Genomic DNA, 7,643 nt, shown 5'->3' with positions numbered 1-7,643 from the left:
ATGTTGAGAAGGTTTCCTATTTATGATTAGAAACAAGAAAAATTTACATAATCCAAGAGATAGAAGAAGACAGAAAAAGAATTATGTAAATATTGACACAATGAATAACTATGTGTTAGTTACCGTAAGAGATCTGACCTTGATAACTATAGTTTGTAAATACGAGACAAATAGGATTACCTGAAAGATAAAAAGATAGTACTATCTGTACATAGTGGAACGAAGAAGAGGACACCATTGGGAGTTGTGCGTAAAATAAGAAGATAACTGCAATATGAATGAAAAAAATGAATGATAATTACATTTTATAACAGTTTTTAAAATGCAGTTACGCCAATCACTTTTTATTAATAAGGTTAAAATGGGAATACGAAAATTGGACACCATTCTCTCTGTATTCTCTCAGTATTATACTAGCAGTACAACAGGTGTAAACCCCGGTTAAATTAGTAGATAATTAGTCAATAAATTAATTTTTAATAAGGAAGATTAGAAATGTGAATATTATATTAAATTAGGATAGAGCTCATCGAAACGAGAATTTTGACACCAATTTCGAAAAAAACGGTCCAAGATTGGACCGAACGGACCGAACCGGTTAAACCGGGCCGAACCGGTTAAACCGGGCTGTGGGCCCAATTAGTCCAACAATTAAAAAGAGCCACGGGCTCTTATTCTCTTCATTTCCCTCAACGATGCAGCAGCCTCCCAGGGAAGAGAAGAAGAGGAATTCGTTTACGGTGAATTCAATTTCCCGTAACTTCCTCGTTTGAGCTCCGATCGCCGCACCGTTTGTGGCCACGCGTTCACCGCGTTGAGCTCTACATTTCTACCGGAACAATTTCATAGGTAACTTGATATTCCACTTCAGTCTCTCATTTCCCCCAATTTTTGAGTTTTGAGAAAGGGTGTTGAATTTCTTTGATTTTTGATGTTTTAGGATCCAATTAGCTTGAGGAAAACGTTTACTCTTGCTTATGTGAAGTTTGGGTAAAGTGAGGATACGATAATTATATTTTATTTTCATTAAATTTGAGCTTCGAGTATTAAATTGGGTATATATGTGTTATGAATGTGTATTAGGTTGAAAATAGATAATTGGAGCTTGAAATTGTGAATACTGGAACTTGGAGGAAGCGGATTAGTTGAGGTTTTGAGGGCTGTGTTCTTTTAGGAAAATTTTCTTGGAATAACACTTGGGAATCGGCTAAGGTATGGTTTAGGTTTCTTGCATTTAATATATAATGTTCTGTGAAAACTTAGGCTAGATGACCATAGGATTGGTTAGAATGGATGAGTATGTTAAATGCTTAGTACCTTTGATGATAATTGTTGATATGGATTGAGTATTTGTTGGTAATTATTGTTTATGGTGCAGGTTTGGACCCGAAAAGGGTGGCAAAATCCGAGTTTTAGAGGAGATGCTGCCGAAATTTTATAGAAATTAGAGATTTTGTTTATATGATTATCTAAAAAGATTTAGATTCAAAGGGTATATGGTTTGATTTAGAGTTATTAAGAAAATGAGCATGTTTTAAGTTTGACTCATTTAGAAAAGAATGAATTATGTTTTGAATTGGAACTACCGATGGACGGAATGGGAGGTGCGATAGTGAAGGATAAGGATTGAATATGATTGATATATGATGATGAATGAAATGCGATTGAGAATGATGTTAATGTTGATGAATTATAACTGAATTATTTATATGGCTTATGAATTTGAATAATCTGAGATACGAGATTCCCTGGATAAAGTACCGTGGCTTGCCACCACGTGTACCAGGTAGAAAACTTGATACTCTGTTGACCCTACGACGTAAGTGTGACCGGGCACTATATAAATTCCCGGGAATGTTACCCCCATTGAGCAATATTGATTATTTGAGATAAAGCTATGCATAGACTCTTGGGGATGCACGTCGGGGGACAGTCTAAGTACAATTCAGACTTGTCGGGTTGGCTGGATAACCGACAGATGAGCCTCATCAGCCATAGGACAGGCATGCATCATATGCATACTATTTGAACTACTTGCTTGTGCATTAACTGGGTGTGCCTGAATGTATCTGCCATGCTAAATGTATATTTGTTACCTGCAGTACTTGTAACCTTCATGTGCTTGCTTTATCTGTTTGTTTGTCTGTGAAATCCTGATGGAGATGGAGGTTTGGAGGAATGGCAATATGAGATTTAGGTTTAAGATTAAGTTAAATCAGGTTTACATATTCTTAGAAAACCACCTTCTATGGCTTCTATTTAATACTTTAAGCTCTATAATCTGAGTGTCGGCGTTCTAGGATTGCCTCTGGCATTCCCAGGACCTTATATATTATGTGTGTGGCACCTTTACCATACTGAGAACCTCCGGTTCTCATTCCATACTATGTTGTTGTTTTTCAGATGCAGGTCGAGAGGCATCTCGTTAGGTGTCTGGACTCTTGAAGCGGAGTGGTTACTGGGTTTTTTTTGTTATGCTATGATGTATATATATATATACTTAGTTTTCTCTCCACATAACTTATTCTTTTTATCCTCCTAGAGGTGTATGGAGAGGCAGGATTTTGTTTATGTACATTTGGGGTTTTGGATATGTATATATATGTATATATGTGTGTATATTCTCCGGCCAGTCTTGACTTCGCAGGCTGAGTCAGGAGCTCGTTATTTTGTATCTTTGGCACTCTATTCCTACTTCTGTTATCATATGTTTAATAGTTATGGTTTCCTTAGCACGCAGGTTAACCCGTTCCTTGAGCGTTGCGCTTTTATTTTGCGATTTTGTTTTCCTCTTTTCTTCACGGCTCCTAGCATATTATAATTCTTCTGCTATTATAAATATATATTTTATTTTAGAGGTCGTAATACCACACCACCTCTGTTTTACGGCTTAAGCGTAAAGCTTAGCGTGGTAGGGTGTTACAATAGGTATTAACGCGCCTGTTCAGCCGCTTTTCTATTGTTTTTAAGAAATTAATTTTATTTTTTTAATATATTATTCGTTCTTCAAATTTATTAAATTAATTTTTTATTTTAATATTGACGTGATCTTATTTATATCATATTTTAGTATTGGTGTTAATATATTATTCACCCTTTAAATTTGTCAAGTAAGTATATTTTTATCATTTCAAAATTAACATAGCCTTAGTTATATGATATTTTGTTAAAATTAAAATTACTATAAAAAATTTTTAAAATGCTAAATTATAAAAACACACATTAAAGATATGTATATGTTATCGTTAAAAGATATAGTAAAAAAAAGATAAAAATGTTATCCAAATTTAATGTCAATAATTATAAAAAATTATTCAATAATTAAAAAATAAATTATAAAAAAATAAAATATTTAAAGTTATTTAATATTTGTAAGAAATATAAAATAAATAAATTTAAATTAAAAAATAAGGAAAAAGAATTATGTTGTTATTATGTGTAATAAAATTAAGATAAAAATTTACTAACAATATTTACAAATTAGTTATTTATATATTAAATTTATTTATTTTCTCAATCCTGTTTGTAACACCCTCACTATCAGAAGTCACGCTTCCGGCTGCGCTACTCTGATAGCAAGAAGTATTACGACTACTTTACATACTAAATACTAAAATAGGAGCCTATGACTCGACACTGTATCGCTGATTTCTTTAAAAAAAACGGAAATTAATACCCCATCTTAAGAAAAATACAAGCAGGCATATATTCATATACAGGACTCCTTACGTAATAACTCATAATATTACACACATATAAAAAAAACATACAATTTCTATCCCTCTTACAAATTTGTAATAATAAAGACGAGGGAAGAAAATAAACTAATTAATACAACATCATATAAATCAAACGCAGTATAACTCTTCTTAATGTTTCTTCATCCGGTTCCTAAAAAGTAAAGCTATAGAGGGGTGAGAACCTAACCACATGGTCTCACCACAGAGTTTTCAAAGTTGTCATAAGAAAATATTTAATAAGAAAACTGTTTTTAAACTCAGTGATTATCATTGCCTTATGAATCTTTTAAAAACTAATAGGTAATCATTCAAAACCTTTTCAAAGAAACAATGTTTAATCTTTCAGAAATCCGAAACCTTTCCTTTCTTATAATAAATCTCAATCAGAAACTAACCACGCAATCAAACAACACAGTCATTAATTCAGCACCAAAGTTTAATCTCAAATGTAGCACGCCAGGACAAACACAACAAGGCAGACAAGAAAAGCACAAGTAGGTAGCAGTTACAGCAAATAGTTCAAGTAGCAGTTACGAACAGTTTAGCAATTAGGCAAACCAAAACAAGTTCAAACTCAAGCAAAGCATACAAATGCATATGATGCATGCCTGTCCTAAGGCTGATAAGGCTCATCTGTCGATTATCCAACCAACCCGACAAGTCTGAATTGTACTTAGACTGTCCCCCGACGTGCATCCCCAAGAGTCTATGCATAGTTTTTTCTCAAATAATCAATATTGCTCAATGGGGGTAACATTCCCAGGAATTTATATAGTGCCTGGTCACACTTACATCGTAGGATCAACAGAGTATCAAGTTTTCAACCTGGTACATGTGGTGGCAAGCCACGGAACTTAATCCAGGGAACCTCGTATCTCAAATATTTCAAATTCATAAGCCATATCTCATTTCCAAATTCACAAGTTCAACATTCTCAACATTCTCAACATCATCATCATTCATCAATCCATATCTCATTTTCAACTTCATTCAAAAACCATATTTCAAAGAAAATCATCATCATCCTTCTTTTCATTCCGTTCATTAATAATCCCAACTCAAAACATAATTCTTTCTTTGATAAATAAAGTAATCTTAAACCATATAATGCTTAAAATTAAACCTTTAAAATAACTACTTCAAATGAAACCTCTAATTTTTATAAAATTTCGGCAACATCTCCTCTAAAACTCGGATTCTGCCACTCTTTTTGGGTCCCAACCAAACCAAACCAACCACCTGTTAATCATTCAAATCACTTCCAATAACAATTTTTACAACAACCACACACAGCCCAAGGAGATTGCAAAATCCAAAATCCAATCGACCAATCCTATAAATCGCAATCTAAATCAACCTCATTCAACAGAATCAATCAATAATTAAGAACTCTCAATTTTCTCAAACATTATCAAACCAAACCATTCCTCAAACCATTTCCAAAATAGTAAATTATTCTCAATAAACAAACCATTTTCAAATATCAAGTCCTTTTCAAATCTGCTTTAAAATCAAATTCCGATATCAAATTGGGTTTAATATCAAATCAAATTTCAATATTAAACCTTTTCTATAATTAAACCATTTCCAAAATTAAACTAAAAGTCAATAATAAATCTTCTCCAATAATTCAAGGAAAAACCACTTTAACAACATCAATCAACTAAACCAAATATCCAACTTTCTCAATTGATCAGTTTATCAATCAAACTAATAATCTCATTCAACCAAAACAACTCAATTCAATTCATAAGACTCACGAAATCACAAAAATATATTTTACGCGTTAATATCAATTTATAACAACCCTGTAATGTAAAATAGATTTAAGAAAAACCCTACCTTAATTATTCGCAATCCGCATAATTAAACGCGTTGAATCCCTTTTTAGTCTTAACTCGCGGCAGCAATCACGAGAAACGAAGAAGGATAACACCACAACAGCCTCTATTTTAATCATATAGTTTCCAGAACTCGACCCTAGCATATTAACATCATGAACTTCTCAAAATTTTATAGCAGAATAATAACGATAAGAATTCCAAGGCTAGAATAAATTACCACAGTTAAAGAAAAATGCCGCAACGGAGGGGCAGAAGCTCCGGTAGCTACGTCAAGTGACGACAATAGCCCCAGGCTCCGATGACAACAACTGTAAAAGCTCTATAGTGACAACAATGTTCCAGAAATTCAGAAGAACGGAGATTAAAATGAAACCCTTACAGACAGTGGATCCCAGTAACGGCAGTGCCGTTTCCCGGCAACCAGGCACGGTGAGGCTCGGCAACCCATCATCAACCGCGGCGACAGGGCGTGCGACAGCGGCGGTGGCTTTGCGGACGCCTCCTTTTCCTCGCGCAGCTCTCTCCCTCGGTTCTGAGCTTCCTCGTGACGGTGATGAACGACGCGGTGTGTGGCGGTGCTGGCTTCATGGCGAGAAGGACGGCGGCGACAGTGAGCTTCATCTGTGGCAAGGAACGACAGAAGCAACAGCGCGAGTCCTCCCTCTTCGCGTCTTTCGTTGTCCGATCTCTCCTCCGGCGTGGGTGGCTGGCGTGACGGTAAGGTCTCCTCTCCTCTCTTCCCGTGCAGCTCTCTCTCAGATCTCCCTCTCCTCTCCTTTCGACAACGGCGGCGACAACGGCAGTGACACCCGCTGCGCCGCCTCCCTCTTTTTCCCCCTTCCTTTCTTTCTGCGGCCTTCCCCTCTCACTTTTCCCCTTTCTTTTCTTTCTGTTTCTTTCTTTCTTTCCATGGATTTGCTGCTGAGTTTAGGGAAGAAAAAGGATTCGGTGGCTGAGGAGATAAGGCGGCTGGGTATTTTTTTTTTGGAAAATTAGGGTTAGAGTGATATTTTAGGGATTTAGGGTTTTGGTAAAAATTAGGTATAGGGATAATTTGATAATTTTAATAAAATTGGAACATAAAATATTAGTATTGGAAAAAGCTAATTTAATCTCTAAAATTATTTTAAAATATTATTTGTGGTATAAAAATACTAATTGATTTTCAATAAATTACTCTAATTAAAAATATATGGTAATATAATTTATTTTTTTTATCTTTAACTTAAAGTATTAAATGATATAAATATAAATCATGTAAAATCAAATCATATAAAATTTTATTATTTCATAATTACCAACTTTATAATTTAAATATAGAAAATGATTTAATAATTATAAAATTAGATAAAATTCTAATTTAAATAGCCAAACCTCGTTTTTTCTCAAATTTCTAGAACTTTAATCATAAATAGAAAAATAATCTATAAGTATAGAGTTTGGATAAAAACCTTAATTTATTTTCAAATCCAATTAATTGTCTTTAATTATTTTCACTAAAAATAATTTTCTAATATTAAAACTATAAATAAATTTAAAATTTGAAATTGATTCAAACTTTTCGAAAGCCTTGGGTCTTCCACTATTTAATTTGAAGCAAATTTAAAAATTTAAATTCAAAACCCACTTTATCTTTATGCATAATTCTAATAGATAAAAATATTATTTCTTTAATCTTATATTAAAAATATTTAATTATCTTTAATTTTATTATTATTTCTAAGATATTAATTTTTATTTTGATTATATCATCTCATCATGGTATACACTATTATTTTTTTATTATTCTTTTTACATGTATAACTATTAGTGTTTTGTCGTTATTATTATGTTGCTTTATTTTATTTTCCTCTATTTTTTTCTTCTTTTATTAACCCCAACCGCAATCAATTACCACCATACCATTATCACAACTCTTATTTTTGTTTATCACTTTGATCCATAACTATTCATTGTGTTAACTTTTGAGTTGTTAAAGAATTATTTTCTTGTTTGATTTAGATATCTAGATGTATAACTATTATATAGATACTTATTTTTCATAGTTACTTTTTAAGTC

General features: G+C 33.0%; 1 long non-coding RNA gene across 1 annotated transcript; it reads left to right on the top strand.

Annotated features, from left to right (window-relative positions):
• The first annotated feature begins 697 nt into the window (after positions 1-697).
• On the top strand, positions 698-2,471 carry LOC107458509 (uncharacterized). Its single transcript, XR_001586049.3, has 4 exons — positions 698-849; positions 941-995; positions 1,084-1,212; positions 2,404-2,471. It is a non-coding gene; the product is annotated as an uncharacterized LOC107458509 (long non-coding RNA).
• The last annotated feature ends 5,172 nt before the right edge of the window (positions 2,472-7,643 follow it).

The sequence above is a fragment of the Arachis duranensis genome, chromosome 7 (assembly GCF_000817695.3).
Source record: "Arachis duranensis cultivar V14167 chromosome 7, aradu.V14167.gnm2.J7QH, whole genome shotgun sequence".
Classification (NCBI taxonomy): domain Eukaryota; kingdom Viridiplantae; phylum Streptophyta; class Magnoliopsida; order Fabales; family Fabaceae; genus Arachis; species Arachis duranensis.
Note: the sequence above shows the minus strand (reverse complement) of the source record. Positions and strands in the feature narration are given on the sequence as shown.